At 48.7% G+C, this 17574-nt stretch overlaps 1 protein-coding gene across 1 annotated transcript in view; it reads right to left on the bottom strand.

The window, feature by feature from the left end:
- The window catches only part of LOC133348459 (transforming growth factor beta receptor type 3-like), a 76413-nt gene extending 59247 nt beyond the window's left edge, over positions 1–17166 (bottom strand). The window contains 1 exon segment of the mRNA XM_061561275.1: positions 17058–17166. The gene's annotated coding sequence lies outside the window, so the exon portion shown is untranslated.
- Positions 17167–17574: the final 408 nt, after the last annotated feature.

Below are 17574 nucleotides of genomic sequence, written 5' to 3'. Positions count from 1 at the left end.
TGCGGGTGGGAGTTGTCGTGGCCACAGACATTTCGAGCAGAAACAAGTTGGGCCGTCACCGTGAACGAAGCCACCGACCCCTGCCACCCTCGCTCGCTAGAAACAGAGCCAAGGTTGCGAGCGCGAACGGTTCAGGATCGAGTGAACGTTGCATTTTGTGTTCGGGGGGGGGGGGGGGGGAGGTTTCAAAACCTTAACTTTATCTTGTTCAATATCTATTCTCGGTTTTGCGTCAGATGTTGATTTGTTTACGCGTCGCAAGTTTTCTTTGGCTGTATTTATCTAAACCTCAGGTTTCCCACGAAAAATAGACTTCTGGTCTCATGGGCTCTTAATAATAATAAATAGCAATTCTCAAGACTGTCAATTCACTGCTGAATTGGGGTATGTTGACCATACTTCACCAACAAAAATGCCCAATATTTATGGTGCGAAACGAAGGTGTGTTTAAGACTCACTGGAAATTCCCCTAGACTCAAAGTGCCACGTTAGAGCCTCATTTTGCATGGATGTATCTATTTGCTCCCCTCACGGTTACATTCCTTGCCATTTAATTCAAGAACTTCTTATAATTTTTTTTTTAAACACCGCTGTAAACGTAGCGGACTCTAGTGGTTGGAGGGGGTCACACGAACCCATTGCATTAAACACATACGAATCTAAAACATTGATCGTCAGACGTGTGATTTGATGCTCTTACCGTGAGCATCGAATCCGTTATGATGATGTACATGTGGACGTACGTGTACTTCATCGAAATGGAATCGGAAGACAACTTAAATAAAATAACTTTATCGGTATCGAGGCTCCCTCAAGGCCCTATGGGAGGGCACGTGGCACAGTTTGGCGCCAGCTATCAAGAGTGCAGTCGTGTCGCTACAGTTCTCTACGTTGAGTACAATGTCTTTAAACACAACGGCGCTTTGGATCTCTAAACAAATGTATTCTGAACCGCTTGCGCGTTCCGAGATTCAGTGGCGAATGGGACACACCCTGCAACTTGCAGTGGTCCAACAACGGGAAAGAGAGTTAAGGTCAATTGAACTGGTAGGAACCTCCTGGTTACACCAGCCCACAGGGGATTATTGTGTCCGTCCGTCCGTCGTGCATCTAAAAATGGGATGGGTGGGGCTGGGTGGAGAGGGGAGGGGCTGGGTGGGGAGGGAGCGGCTGGTCACCCCGTGGTGCACTTATAAAACTCAACTGTTTAACCTACTCACGCCGGCTTGTGCCCGCCCTCACAGTCGGGAATACACCACGCCGCCGTTGACCCTGGCTATTGACCGAGCAACCCAACGTTCCTACCAGCTCCCTCCGCAGGAATGTGTTTAATGGATACCTTGGTACACGCCGAAAGTCAGCTAGAGCGGTTAACGTAGGCCCAGCGGTAGCGCATTCGCCACTTGTTGTAAAGGTTCATGGTTCGAATCGAGCAGCCGCCACGATTATTACTCGCGAGATGTTTACTACCTCACCTGGTATGCAGGAGGTAGTGGGTTTGATCCCGATCACAACTTGCATATATGTGGAGTTTGCATGTTTCTCCACGTTGTCGTGTGGATTTTCTCCGGGTGCCCAGGGTTTTTCCCCCCTCCACACATTTAGGAATCAACATGCGTTTAAGAATATTCGGCTGCTATAAATTTTCACGTGAATAGCCACTTCATTGAGCTATCAATTGTGGCTGGGTCGCTTCTGTAAAAAAAATAAAAAGAGCTATATAGCTCTAAGTGGGCCTTACATGGTAAAATTTAAAATATCAGTAATAGTTTGTGTACGGCGGGTGTAATACTCGCAATAATACTACGATAGCGGATGTTAAAAGATCCCACGAACGCCACCCAACTCATAGACTCTCACCTCCGCCTTTTACCTCCGCGTTTAAACCGACGACACAATTTGGCACGTGTTTTTCTAGTTTCGCACCCTTGGAGTGTGCCGCGCGTTTGGTGTAATGTTGCTTTTGATAAAAAAAAACCTTGACGTCATTGGCAAGAGTCGGCCCTCACATTCCTGCGCGAGGAAAAAAAGTGATAGCGAACTCAAAAAAGGAGGCGCAAATGATACAATTGGGATTATACACAGCGATCGTTGCCCCCTACTGGCAAGGTCTCGCTTGCGAATCAGACTATCCTGCTCTCTTGGACTCCTCACCTGGTTAAAACAAAATAATAAAACAAAAATTTCATTGGAATGCACCTCACATTTGCCAAAGCCTCAATACAGCCAAATGGCTTCAATGCGGAGTGAAACCGCTAAGCGCCATCATGCGCGGGGCGGCTGGTTCTGATCGCAGCAGCAGCAGCGTGCTCAGCAGCTCCCCATGGTAAGCGGGGCAGCACTTGCCTCCCCGAGGAAAAAAAGGAACAGAATCTTTGGCCAAGCGATTCATTTCACCGGTCGCTACCGCAGCAGCAGTAGTAGCGGCGGAAATGGCGCGTTGGTCGCCTTTGTGGCTTCATCGTGAGTGGCCAATTGCGTCCCGTGAACTTAGATTAGAGCTGGGTTAAACTTCTCCTTAACGAGGGCCGAATCGACTCTCAAAAACACTTTTGGTCGGCAGCCACGGGTTAGCGAGCACCTATTAAGTCCGGCACGGCGCACGAAGGGGGTGGGTGGGCCAGCAACACGCCCGACCGCCTTTGTCTCCTCAGTGGCGATGTTTACACACCACACCAGGTACTCATTTAAGGCAAAGTCGACCTAGGGGAGGTCCAGGACACACACACACACACACGCGCATGCCTCAGCCACTTCTGTCAAAGCAAGAGGCCCATGTCAGACAGAAGAGCCTTGAGAGGGACCATAAACCTAGAAACACCGCATCTTTGCTCCGTTGAGAATATTATCGTCCAATACCAAATTAGTGCGGCTAAGATTCTTGCAGTAACATGACCCGCTTTACTCTTTCCTTACATCCCATGTACATTTAAATGCCATCTCAAGCTGTAAATCCCCTTCTGTTTACATGTAATAGGGGGGAGTGGGGGGGGTTGGGAGGTTAACCAGAGTACCCAGAGAAAATCCACACGACCGAACAAGGGCGATGTAGCTAGCACACAAGGGAATCCAAAAGATGGGACCGCGATCCCACTTGCTGTGCTGCCACTTGACAGCCGTGGGTTTTGGGAGTTTCACGGATCTACGCGATCCGCCGACCCTTGCCCCCAAAGCGCCGGATCGCACGGCCGGGGGCACCGTGCCGACCGGCGGTTTTTGGCCTTTGCTGTGCGGCGTTGTTTAGCTGATGTGGTATAACGGTTGCGAATGTTCAAGGGTTTCTGTGTTCCTCCTTAGCTACTATTAAGTGTAACTATTCACGTGCCAATAAAAAAAGAGTGGTCATCAGCAAAAATATTTTTTATGTAATTCTCATCAGGCCCCACGGTGTTAACGTTGCGGTCTCCAACGCCCATCCCCACGATTCTTCAGGCCTCCATATCCGTGTGCGATGAAGAACGGCCATTGCCCACTACAATCACCTATTATTAGATTTTACCTTTTAAAGCCAAACTGTGTTGACTTTCTGTTATTTTGTGCATGTGCGCCACTGGCAACGCAGCAGCAGCAGCGTCACCAAATAATTTGTTTCGTTTATATATTATAAAGATGTGTATGCACGTGTACGCACTTTAAACATAACAATGATAGTAATTGCCTACATTATCTCGGGGAAAAAAAAGTCTCAATGACTCTCCAGAGTGTTTCAGGAAGGTCCCAGCATTTGCGGGTGTCTGGAAAAATTCCTTGAATATAAACATTGCTCACATCACAACCTTCACAACATTTCCTCTCGGTTTTCAAAGCACCACATTGTGAGTGCGATCTCCAACCGTAAGCCAGTGCGAGTGTGGTTGTACCCCCCCCCCCCCACCATCTTCCTGCTTCAAAGGAGGCGGGGGGGGGTCATTGCCTGGAATGTTAGCGTGATATATTTGAGGATCATAGGTCAGAGTTTTTGACGCAGGCGGTGAGACTTTGTCTGGACTTGTACCCACGACTGCCAATGCAGTCTCCCGATTATTCAGAATGGATTTGCGTGTCAATTTCCTAATGCCCTCCTCCACCAGACGAAGGCCAATGAATAAAAGTTGTCACGTGAACAAAATTGCCATTTAACGATTGGGCACGACGTTTTGCTTCTAGTTACGACCAGCATCGGAAATGTTCTAAAGGGTTGGGTCTTAAATAGGTGGTGTAAAGTTATCGGTGCTCATGGACGCAACTTGCCTGATGATACCGGCTGTAACTAGCAGCGAAACGTCCGTACCAAATCGTTAAACATGTTGCAAGATCGCTCTCCAGCAACACACGGTTGTGCTGAAGCAGTAATAAGTCGTCACGTTTGTTCAATCACTTGACAATTGTTATTACATTGGCTGCATCGGGTGGAGGAGGGTGTACGACAAACATTTTTACTCACGGGATCTGACTGCAAAATCATATCGGGTCGCAAAAGCCTATGACGTGTTAAAATGCTGTTTTTCTAATTAATAAAATTAAAGAGCGATGCACATATTGGAGGAAACGAAAGCATGTAGAGAGAACCCATGCATACACGAGGGTACAACACTCGACAGCCGAGTCAGACTCTCCATGTGGTGTAACAGCTCATCAGGGCCAAGAGTCTCACAAACACACGATCCACCAGTCCTCGGGTAAAAAAAAAATTGCTCGATTTTGCCTGTATGCTTTCCGGACCAATATTTTCGAGCGTCATTCGTCAAAGCAAGCGAGCACGCTGGACTGGTGTCAACCTTCTGGGTCCCATCAGCAAAATTGGGCTTGGTAAATGAATGCCGGATGAGCTCATCGCGACGGCCGTCCCCGTAGAGACGGGGGACGGACGATACTGCCAATGCTTCGGGTGGGGATCACGGCTGGACACATCTGGCCGAGAGCCGCTTGACTGGATGGCCCGGGTGGGTGGGGAGTGGGTGCCACAGAGTTAGGGAATTGGGGGTGGGGGGTAGAATGTGGGGGGGGGGGTTGGGGACTTGGGCCTGGCTCCAAAGCTCCAGACCCCCCCTCCACCCCTCCACCCCCCCCACTGTTTCGGCGTGCGGAAGCGATGGGGGCCCATTGTGGCCGCGAGCATCCCCTTTCACGATCAGAGCAGCTCCGGAAACGCCTGTCCAGCCCTCGAGCGGAGAGGAGAAATCCCCACGAGAAAAAGGAGGCGCAGGAAGAGGAGGAGGAGGAAGAGCGGCAGTGGGAGGAGGACGAGAGGAAGGAGGGGGTCACGGGACACGAGACGAGCTGACGCCACCACCTCCCCCCCCACTCCCCCCCCCCCTCCCCGGAGACCGCCTGGGGCTGAGAGCCCAGCAGGGAGCCCTGGGCTACAGACCCGGTGGCCACACAGACACAGGAGCAGGGATCGGCCAGGGTTAGAGTTCGAAGAAAGTTCACGTCCAGGCAGAGGGATAGGGGTTAAGATTATCAGTGGGATAAGGGCTATCGGCATTGTTAGTGGAAAGGAAGCTGATTTTGTGAGCTTTACGTTTGGTTTCGTGGCAGGAGTTAATGTTACGGCTGGGGGTCAGATTCATGTTACGGAGCGGATTTTGAGCTTTAGGTTCAGGTCGGTGGCAGGAGTTAGAGCTGGAGGTCATATTCACGTTACAGTTGACAGCAGGGGTGGGGATTATGGTATCCTTTGGGTTTAGGATTGATACCGACGCTTAGTGTTGGTGGTCGGGGTTAGGGCTGGTGGGGTTGGGATAGGGCTGGTGGTCAGAGTTAAGTTGGCGATAGTGGTAGCGGTTCGGGGTTGGGGTGACGCTTGGGGGCGAGGCCAGGCAGGGCTTTAATCTGGAAGTCTAGAGCCAAGGGACACATCGATATGGGGTTGGTGCAGGTGGGGTTGATGGATCACATGGAGATCGTCTTTTGCTTTGAGACTCCCAGTCGCTGTGCTGCAAGGAGGACGACAGCACGAATCGCAGTACAGCAAATATCCGTGACGATATTTTGGTGTCATCCCCTCGCATGCGTGGGTTTTCTCCAGGCACGTTGGTTTCCTCGCATGTGCAAAACACTTAAACTTCGAACAAAATAAATATTTCAATGAAGGGCCCTCGTTGCAATGAGTCGAGGCTCAGCAAGGCTTTTCTGGTTTAACAAAAATAAAAATCAACAACTGCACTGCAAGGCTATACCCCATGTGTATGTATGCGCGTCTGTGCATGAAGAATTCTAAATCGTAGAGAAATTCGTCAATCTTCCAGAGACGCACTTTCATTCTAACCGCCACGGATCAATCCGTCAGCCGCCAAGGAACGCCTGACCGAGTCTCAAGACACATTTTCAGGAGGGTCCTGCACCGAGATGTTTAGCCAATGGAGTGTGTGTTTGCCCGAGGGAGGGAAGGTCGCTAGCACCAATGCGTACTCGTGGGCGACATTCAAACATATTTACGGATTGGTTATCATCCTGCTTGTTGTAGTGTCATCTACCGGCCAGGTAGGAGGAGTCTCACGCACGCAATCGTCTCTGCGTGATGACCCACCAACTCCACCAACTCTACGACGCCTTTCATTACGACCACGGAGCGAACACACTTTAAACATCGTATTGCATGTATCCTATTGTGAGAACAAAGCCCTTTGCAAACAATGGTGTTGACATTGTACTTTAACTAAGGTAAGGCCTCGTTAATTATGGCAAGGCCTCGTTAATTATGGCAAGGCCTCGTTAATTATGGCAAGGCCTGGTTTGTAAGCCACGTGGTAGGGCGACAGTCACGTCACCCTGCAATCAGAGGAGCTGAGGAGCAAAACGTTCTTGATCAACAAAGGTGGTTTTCTGCTACTCAAAAGCTTTTATCAGTGCAACAATTCACATGCCAATTAAAAAAAATGGTTATCAGAACATATATATTTTTTAAAATTAATTCTCAGACCCCATGGTGCAAATAAATCCGAATCAGAATATTGATATAAACTGCAGGAAATTCGAGGAACTATTAAGTAATTTTTCATAGATGTCCAGTAGCAGCTCTCCAACTCCGAGTATCCACTCAGTCTCTCCGATCGAGAAGATAATCAGAACATTGACGGACCACTGGGCAAATCTCCTTGTATCAATGTAGGATTAAAGATGCAAGCCACAGTCGTGCGGATGGAGCCGTGCAACTCAAACCACGGAGCACGTCGTAAGCCACTGTAGTCTGCGTGCCTGCAGCAGAAGAGGCGCAGCAAAGCTACACGATCTTTCTTGTCGCCCTCTCGTCGCTAGCAGACCTCGACATTGGCAGAGCTCTTGAACATATTTCCATTCGCAAGAATAGCAGCATGGGCTTTGAAGAAGGGTCATTGCCCCAAATGTCGTCTATTTTATGTTTGTTTCTATTGAAAGTCACAGGGTTATTGACGAATGTGTTGAGGTTTGTGTGTGTGTGTGTGAGAGAGACGCTCAGCAGGATTTTGCTGGGGAATGAAACTTGTCATTCTGAAATAACGGCGATGTCTCAACATGATGGGGCAGTCACGTGGCATGGCCGTGTTTAAAGTAGGGGGCATGCAATAACTCAGGGGGGGCAGGGGTAGGGGGACGGTGGTACGACACACTGAAATGCGAGACGCATTTTGAAGTGGTCCAACGTTTTTCGCCCTGAAAACAGGAAAACAAAAACCTCGACCCTTGTCTTGGGTAAAATAAAAAAAAATGCAGAATAATGATCACGCAAGATGCAGAACACATGGACGCAACGAACAGCGGCCTCACGGCCAACGGACAAATCAAGGATTACAGCACCCTGATATGCAAATGACTAATGACTAGTTGCTTCGATGTAGTTTTCTCGTCGGTGATGGTGTTAAACTGGGCTTAACTGCTCATTAAATATGTTCTTAGGTGCCGTTGCTGTCGTGGAGAGGCGGGGCGGAGGGGGGTTATTAAAATATTTTCTGGAGCTCAGCCCAGGACAGTTGCGATTAAAACAAAGCCCCAGAGTTACATATTTTACCAGCATTTTTTGGACTTGACTCTTAAGAATTTATAAGTGGGAGCCCTGCCCCCCCTTCAGTAGGTGAGGGGGGCTCGGTCCCCTCTAGTTTCTCACGGTGATACGGAGCCGCGATTGGCCCAACTCCTTGATAGACGTCACCAACACTACGGCAACGGATTATCCCGCGTGGGACTCTGCCGCTCCGAAATAGGACCCCCATCTCGAAATGCCCCACACCGCCCCCTCGGAAAAAAACATAAACCAGCAGGAAATAACCATTTAGGTGACCACGCATTTGACCCCGAAAATTACGTCAAGTTACAATGTGGCGTTGTTTTTTCATCGTCTGCGATCCCCCCCCCCTCCCCTCAAACGTCCTGAGGGGGGTCCTGTTGCGAATTAGGATTTGACCTCTCGAGTGACCTTGCATTTGACCCCAGAGCCGAGGTCAAATTTCAAAAGTTGTAATTTGCTCGGGCTCATTCGTCATGAATAAAATCTGCATGGACAACATCGTGGCTTTAGCCCAGTGGCAAGATGGTTACGTTAATCATCGTTTACTGAGAATGAGCGATGTTACGTAGCTAAAGGCTCGCAATCCTACACACGATAATGAAATAAGGAGACAACGCAGGACAAATTGAGATCTGGACGGCCTGAAGTAACAAGCTAGCAACCCTGCCCATTAAAGAGGAGCCTCCACACTTTGTCAGTAAACTTGACGGTGCTGAGAAATGCGCACACGTAGAAAAGGGCGCACGAGCGAATACCGATGCGGAACTACTCACGTCTTACCTCGTGCAAGCTCACCGCACGGGTACACAGCGTAGCAATCTGTTTTTTTTCTTACTATTACACGTATCCAACTATTACACGAAAAAATATAAAAGTATTTATTTCGCAAGCCATCAGCATTGTTTCAAGACGAGCAAAAATCTGGACCGGATTTGACATTCAATGTCTCATCAGCAGCCATGCTCGCTTGAATCATTGTTGGTGAACTGTCGATCTGACAGGCAAGGACACTCTTTTTATGATACGAGTGCATAGTTTGACGTAAAATTAATATTATAAATACCCAAACATAATCTTGGGCGACGTACATGAGAAGCAGATGTTGTCTGCGCACTTATTTTATCGAGGTTTCTCCACGACGCCGGTAAAAGTTAGAGACTTTATTTTACAGAGCACTTTTTTTCGTGTAAATTTCTTTAAAATAAAAAACAAACCCTCCGGAGATCTGGGCATCGGTACCGCGATTTATAGCGACACATTGGAGGGGGGGTGGGTTGTAGCGATCGTTAAATCATGTCACGTGACCTCGGAAGGACACTTTTTATTTTGCCACGCACAGCTATCAGAAGCAGCCTGCGAAGAGCTCCCTTTAAACATGAAGGGACTACCGCTCGGTAGAAACATTGAAGCGACGGTCGAAAAAAAACAACTGTGCACTTCGTCATTATAGCCAGGCCTTAATGTCTCGCTCGAGAAAATGTCTGAACGTTGCTAGGCTTGGAATAGGGACATTTGGCGTAAGGCACTACAACTAGGATACGGGCAAGCCTCTTCATAACAACCCTTGTTATTGTTCCCGATTCAAATTTATAAAACGAGGCAAATTAAGATAATGAAAAAAACACCGCGAGATGGAAGTGGCATGTTGAGCTGATTCCCAGAACAGGGTTCAACTTATAACGAGAAAATGTACATCATAAACGCAGATTCAGGGCCATTGTTTGCATATTAGCTGACTGTGCGTTTGACCGCTGCAGAGCAATGATCATTAAACAAAGTAGTGAGTTTATTTGAAGTAAAGGGCGGTCTCCCTGGCGACAGTAATGTGTGATGTTGTTTTTTCCGTTTGTAGTCTTGAGCCAGTGGTGAAAATTCCACATTCCTATGGGCGAGGCTAGTCTATAAATGAGAGGAAAAAAAGCACGCATCATCATAATCCACCCAGACTTGGCCACAATGAAACAATTGAAACTCTAAAAATAAACATCGTGACTCCATAGAATGCAGAATTATATATTTTTATTCGTAGTTATATACGTATAAAACGTTAATGTGACAATACAATTTTTTTTCAATTGTACCATTCATCAACATTTTGGTCAAGAATGACATCTGGTTGGAAAAATACGCATTAACTTTGGTCAAAGGTGAACGGGCTTTCAGTTTGGTTCTCCCATAGGAATGTGGAATTTTCACCAACGTCTCAAGACCACGATCATGCTTAGCATCATCTCTAGAGTCGCTAAAGTTACAACCAAGTTGTGACAAGGCATTACGTGAACTGAAATCACAGCAGTTGTCCTGTGGAAAGACAGGTCCATGCAAAAGGAAGACCATTTCACCATCAAGACCATCATCAACAATACTCTCTGGGGCCAATAAATTGGAGCAATTTTGTGATACTGCACGACTCTCTATATGTGGTTGTCCTGTGGAAGACCTGTCCCTGGCATAGCAACGTGGAATTTCCGCCACCGGCTCAGAGCCGCCCCAACACTCATTTTAGGATAGACAACGTTAACACCCGTTTGAGCCGAGACGACTACTTGATTTGACTTTGGACTTGCCCACATTTCTGGCCGAGTGGACCACGAAGAGGCACGTGCTGCACGAGCACCGGGTCGCACCGCGGACAGGCGGCGCTTCAGCGCCCGCGCCATCGACTCGTCACCGCCGCCGCTGCCGCCGCGCAAGAGAAACGACCACGGCAAGGAGCTGGGCCACACGGACGAGCAAGACCCCGGCGCGACGCGGGCAGGACACGTGGTGCGAGTGGACAAGAGTGGGCCCTACGTGGGGGCGGCGTGTCAGGATTCTGCGCCAGTGTACAGTCACTCTCGTCTGGACAGGCCCTAGCAGTGGCCCTCGTGCGCACGTGTAAGTAATGAAGCACGCGACGCGACGCGCCACGGCCCCCCCCCCCCCCCACCGGCCTCCCGCTACGATCCGCAAGGCTAAACAAGATAGATTTTTTTTTTTCCCCCCTTTATGCATTTTTTGGTCTGTACAATTTTCTTTGTCTGTACAGGTCAATGGAATGTTTTCTACTAAACAGTTTGATATATAAAAAAAAACATAGATCTTCATTACCTTCAAATTTCTTTGTCTGGGCAGCTAAACAACCAATTTTTTCTGCCCTGTAAGGCTGTAAGGTTTTATGCGCGTCTGTGTTTATGCGCGCCTGTGCGTGCGCGTGTGTCAAAATCGACGCAGCCTAAAATGAGTACCGGTGCGGTGTGTAAACATCGCCACTGGGGAGACAAAGACGGCCGGGCGTGGTGCTTGCCACCCACCCCCTCGTGTGCCGTGTTCGTCTTCATTAGGTGCTCGCTAACAGCACTTGCCCCAACAGTCTATTAAGGCTGAAAATGTGATCTTTGTCTTTGTTTTGTTAAAGTATGGCACATCGATTACAATGTGTAGGATTTTCCAAGAAAACTATAAAATCTTATCTATTACACCTTCAAGTGTGGTGTTTATGCTGGCCCCTTGGCATTTTGGGCCTTTGGGCTGTGTGCTCAGCAAATGCGATGCTAAAAAACAAATATGCATCATGTATGTATGTATACAACATAATTACAATCTGACCGCATCTCAAGATCCTGCATAAAATAGGGGAGCACGCACTTCATAGGGACTATTGGAAGCAAAGAGGGTTTTTTTGTGGGAGGCTACAGGATGCAGATGGCAGAGAAATGTGCAATTAAAGATATTTTATCGAGCAAATATTAATTATCGTCGAGTTCAGCAAGCCTGGCGATGGGGACGAGTGTCAAAACCAGTTCAGAGTTTGCTTATCTTGAAACAATGCTGCTGAAATGATGCACTCCCAGAAGGCCATGTGTATGATGGGCCGTGTAAGGAATGCTTCTATTTGTTTTTTTTTTATGAGACCAATACGAGGCTCAGTTTATGAGACACTGCGTGCCGAAACTGCTCGAGTTTGCTCGTCTTTCAACGTATTGTCGGTGCATATACAACATTACGAATAATTAATCATACAACCTGGATTCATAAATTGCCTCCAGTGCGATCTCTCACGTGGCATGTAGTGAAGGGGCATACACTTGGGGAAGAGGTGATGATAGCAAGAGGGCCGAGCAGTGGAAAAGTGGAGAAACTGGAGAGGGTTGGACTGTAATGCATGGGTCCCCTTGGGCGAAGGCAAAGGAAAAATGAAAGTTTAAGTTGTCTTCTTGGTTCTTTCGGTAAAGTCACGTAGAAGGGAAATAATAAAATAAAAAAATAAAACATAATAAAATATAATTCTCACGACGTTTCGGCCACAACGCAAGCAGCTGTCCTCGGGTGCTTGCGTTGTGGTCGAAACGTCGTGAGAATTGTATTTTATTATGTTTTATTTTTATTATTTTATTATTTCCCTTCTACGTGACTTTACCGAAAGAACCAAGAAGATGAATCCCTGCAGTCACGAAAGCTTTAAATCGAAATTTAAGTTTTGTACTTAAAGAGTGAGATGGAGTTAATATTATAGAACACTTTGGGGCGCGGGGGCTGAGGAGACATCTTAGACAGGAGGGGCAGCAGAAGAGAAGAAGTGACCACCTGCAAACTGGATGTAAACTGCGGGCTTTGCCAAGAAATCATGGGCCAATTGGTGGGTGGATTCGCAGTGGAGTTGGAGACTATGTGTGCAGTGTGAAATTGATAAAAAAATAAATTCCCAAACAGGGCCGTCATTAATTATTAACATTTTTAGCCATGTCAATTGACTGGTGAATAAAGAATTGCCCATGCCATCTTGGTCGGGGGAGTCGTTTGACCATATTTCACCGTTTGTTTAGTTTGTTGTCCTTCCCCCGCACCTCCGATTAACACGGTTGGCTACGTGCAGTGCAAAGTACTCGTTTGATCAATTCCAGAGCGATGACGGTCAACATCAACACCGGGGCAGATGTAGATGGTCGAACGCGCGTGGCGCTTACCACCACAGCAACATCGCGCCCCCCCCCCCCTGCCTCCCAGTGATCTGCGGACCTTAATAGGGGCTCACCAACAGCTGTTCCCTACAGAACGTTTAAAAAGGCGTTGCGAGTCGAAGGGTGCTCCGTGAACAAACGGCGCGTGCCTGCGCACGCACGCACGCGCCGTCGGCCCTTATTTAGGAGCTGGCTTTCGAGCGGGGATAATAACGGCGATAAATCAGAACACGCGGCCTGCGCCTGCAGTCTGCGTGCGAACACAGCCGTGCTGTGCATGAACTCAGCTGTGCGCACACGCAGGTGACGTGCGCCCCGAGGCAGCGCGTTCACCGCTTGTTGCAGAGGTTCGTGGTTCGACCCCGAGCGGCCGCCCCGGTTATCACCGCGGGTGTAATAACCACGATAATACCAGGGTCAGGATCGCACCCACGACCTCCTGCATTACCAGGCGAGGGAGTTAACATCTCGTCAAAGAGACGCTGCGCGCCGCGGGAGTAGAGTCGAGGATGTAACGAATGGCGAAAGAGCGAGGAACGGGAAAAGGAAGGGAAAAGATAGAGAACGGTAAATAGGAGGAAAAGGATGCAAAAAGAGAGGAGAAAAAGGGGGAGCCGAGGGTCAGGAGAGATGAGGATATGAAGGAAGAAGCTGCATCAGGGCCTCGATGCTGCTGCATTGAGCGGCGTCCGTTTCCACAGTGCGTGGTGGCGGGGAGAGGCGAGGGATTTGGCTTGGCCACACACAGAAATCACGTGACTTACGGGAGGCTTCAGCTGATTTCGGAGACGTAGGAGTGGTTTATTTCATCTCTACCAGTTTCTCGCTTTTTAAAAAAACCAGATGATTCGCATCGTGTGCAAAGGGCATCGTGGCGTTTGCGATATGCCCCAGAGTTTGGTGATGAGAGACATCACTGTGTGTGTTTTTTAAGCGGGGGTGGACAAACACTTTGGGAAAAGCAAACATTGTCCGGAAACAACACGAGTACCGGGCCACGCGCGTCAAACCACGACGCGCGTCCCAGCACGCGAGGCAGGCGGAGCGGAGAGACCCCGCGAGTAATAGAAGAGAGAGGCTCACGCACCCGTCAAGTTCACTTTTTTGAGGCAACGGGCTTTTCTCTCACGTACACGTATGTTGAACTTCTTTCACACCGCACGTAGCCGACTGCACTAATCGTAGCCACCAAACCAATCATAAGACCCCGACGTACGTACGCGTGCAGACCTACGGTCACACCACTACTGGAAGAGGGTCTCTTCCCCATACATTGTGTGGATCCTGGTGGGTTATTTGACCATACTTTACCGCAGTCAATCGTCACTGCGGGTTTGTGAAGCTGAACGGGGTGGGGTTAGTTGGGGCGGAGCACAGATGTGGAATGACAGAAGCACAGTCCAACTTTAGATGTTGATGCACTGCCGTCTGCTCCCCACAACGTAGCCATGCACCCTGTCACCTGTTTGGGCATCGTGGTCACCCATCAAAATGCTATCCAGGCTCAAGCATGCTTGGATTTTGAGATCCGATGGGATTGGGCGTATTCCTTCCAGGTTAATTTGGTTGTAAGCCAGACAAAGACACAAAAAACAGGACTCTGACCCACGATATCTTCACAAAACAATGACACACTGATGCACCCTATGCTCGCTGACACACTGACCCTGGTACTCAAGACTCTGCTGCACAGATATTTGACACAAAGCTTTTACACAAGCACTTGACACACACTTTGAAAATTCAACACGTATGTTTGGGGCCGTCCATAAATGACGTCACACACCTAGGGGGAGGGGGGGTCAGACATTTGTGACGAGGGGGGGGGGTGAGAAATGTGACGTCACATCAAAATGCGCAACTTTAAATAAAGATAGAATTGTTAAATCAACACTAATTTTGATTAATTTTCATTATTAACTATTTGATTATTTTAATTTACTCATGTCACCTTTTATTTATTCCATGAAGGAGCATTTTGCTTCTCCATGGGGGAATGGAGAAGCATAAATTTTGAACATTTTTTTAATGATTATTATTAAACATTTTGATTCTAATGATTCTACCAGGGCTTTTCATTGTGGAATGAATGTGATTGTTATAATTGTAATCTGCATTTTGCTTCGTTCTACTACAAGTTAAGTATTTTTATACTCAAAATTACTTTTAATATTGTATAATTATAAGATAATTTCAATATAATATTCTGAACATCTGCAGTTTTAGTTAGACGTTTAATATTTTCAAGTGAATGTTATGCTAAATTTAAGCTTTCCAACGCCTCCTTTTTAATACATGTTTTCTCCTACAACATCAGAGTGCAGCGCCACATTAAATGCGCACTACAATGACAATAGTTTAAAGCGATTTGAAGCATGTTTTATTTTCAAAATGGAAATATGGTTTTAGGGGGGGGGGGGCAGAGCTTTGTGACGTCATATTTGAGGGGGGGGGGTCTGACTTTTTGTGACGCCGTGTGACGAGGGGGCGAGGGGGTCAAAAATGTCCAAAATCGCGTGACGTCATTTATGGACGGTTCCTTTGTATATCACTTAATGAAAGCAGCCACACATTGACAAGGACTCCCCTTAAGCCTGATGGGAGTGCTGCTGGATGGAGCAAGTGTTGTCGGCGAGTGCCTATTAAGGTTGGTCGTGCCTCACAAACCATGGCAGATGTGGATACTTGACGATGATAATGATGCACAAATGGATTTTTTTTTATCTCCGGTGTGCAACTGTGGTCCCCCAGAACGGACTGTGGAACATAACGCGACTCAATACCAGATTCAGAAAGACGAAGCAGGAAGCATCAGCATCACAGCAAAGAAGCACCACTACTCCTGACGCAATCGCCTGGCTCATCATCCACCACATTGTAACATTATAGTCGTTGATCTAAATCCACATCAGCCAACGGAAGAAGCCCCTCCGATTAGCACGACTGAGCTACGTACGGTGCGAACAAAGTTCAACATACATACAAGCAGGCGGAGTGGTTAGCACCATGCGCGCACAAGTCACTTTGGGTCTATTACTGATGTTAGGTTTAATTAAACCACAACCACTCTACATACGATGCTCAGGTTAGGCGGAGTCAACGTAGGGTCGCGGGGTGGACTCCATATCGGTTCCGATAGCAATTTACACAGATTCTGTGCATGACCAGAAAATGAAATCCGGTTTTGCGGGACGGTAGTGTAGTGTACTGTACAAATCACACCACCACAACACCACGAATACAACACCAATACAACAACACTCCTCACCACTAATACAGCACCACTCCTTACCACAACACCACCACTCCCCACCACTAATACAGCACCACTCCTCACCACAACACCACCACTCCCCACCACAACACCACCACACCACTAACACAACACCACTCCCCACCACATCACCACTAATAAAACACCACGAATACACCACCAATACTGACTATAACACCACTCCCCACCACATCACTACTAACACAACACCACTCCCCACCACACCACTAACAACACCACTCCCCACCACATCACCACTAACACAACACCACTCCCCACCACATCACCACTAACACAACACCACTCCCCACCACATCACCACTAACACCACTCCCCACCACATCACCACTAACACCACTCCCCACCACATCACCACTAACACCACTCCCCACCACCACACCACTAACACCACTCCCCACCACCACACCACTAACACAACACCACTCCCCACCACCACACCACTAACACAACACCACATCACCACTAACACAACAGCACTCCCCACCACAACACCGATTGAAAGTTGGCCTAGGACCCAACCACCCGGAACGCGCCCAGACCTCGCAAGCTCAGCCGGTCTGGGCCTGTGCGTCGCTTGGGGTTTGCGACCAGCTACGTACGGCGCGAAAGAAGTCCAACATTCACGCGTACAGCCGGCACTGGCCAGCATGGCAAGGTCAATAACCCCTCCGCGACCCGCAACTGCGTGGGGGAGGGGGTCGCTCATCCATCCATCAGTGGATTGACCGATACGGAGCGGTGGCTACTACTACAATACTAACTGTGCGCATATGCACAGCGCGAGTTGGACTTTTAAATGGAACAGCGAAGGGTTCGCGTGCAGCAAGAGGAGGGGAGTGGTGGCGGTGCGACTCACATCGCCTCCCCTCGTGTCGTCTCCAGCGCCTCCCCTCGTCGCCTGTGCTCCAAGTCGCGGTCGTCTCGTCGTCTTCCCCCACGCGTCTCCTCGCCACTGCGTTTCGTGAGCGAGTGGGAGCGAGGCGCCCAGATTTTAAACGGATGCGGGGGGGGGGGAGAAGGCGGGGAGGGAGAGAGGAGGAGGGCGTGCAATGATGATGTGGAACGGTGGCGCAGTGGTTAGCGCAGTGCGCTGCGAACATCGCGATCCGAGTTTGACTCCCACTCACGGCTTGCGCTGATGATGTGGAGCGGTGGCGCAGTGGTTGGGGCAGTGCGCTACGAACCCTGTGATCCGAGTTGGATTCCCACTCACGGCTTGCGCTGATGATGTGGAGCGGTGGCGCAGTGGTTAGCGCAGTGCGCTGCGAACCCCGCCACCCGAGTTGGATTCCCACTCACGGCTAACGTCTGTGACGTATATCTGAACCGGTTCTGGGCTCTACCCTAGGTGGACTCAACCTTTAAATGAGTAC

The sequence above is a fragment of the Lethenteron reissneri genome, chromosome 27, assembly GCF_015708825.2.
Source record: "Lethenteron reissneri isolate LAM-NWPU_2019-01 chromosome 27, ASM1570882v1, whole genome shotgun sequence".
Taxonomy (NCBI): Eukaryota; Metazoa; Chordata; class Hyperoartia; order Petromyzontiformes; family Petromyzontidae; genus Lethenteron; species Lethenteron reissneri.
This window is presented reverse-complemented; position numbering and strand designations above follow the sequence as displayed.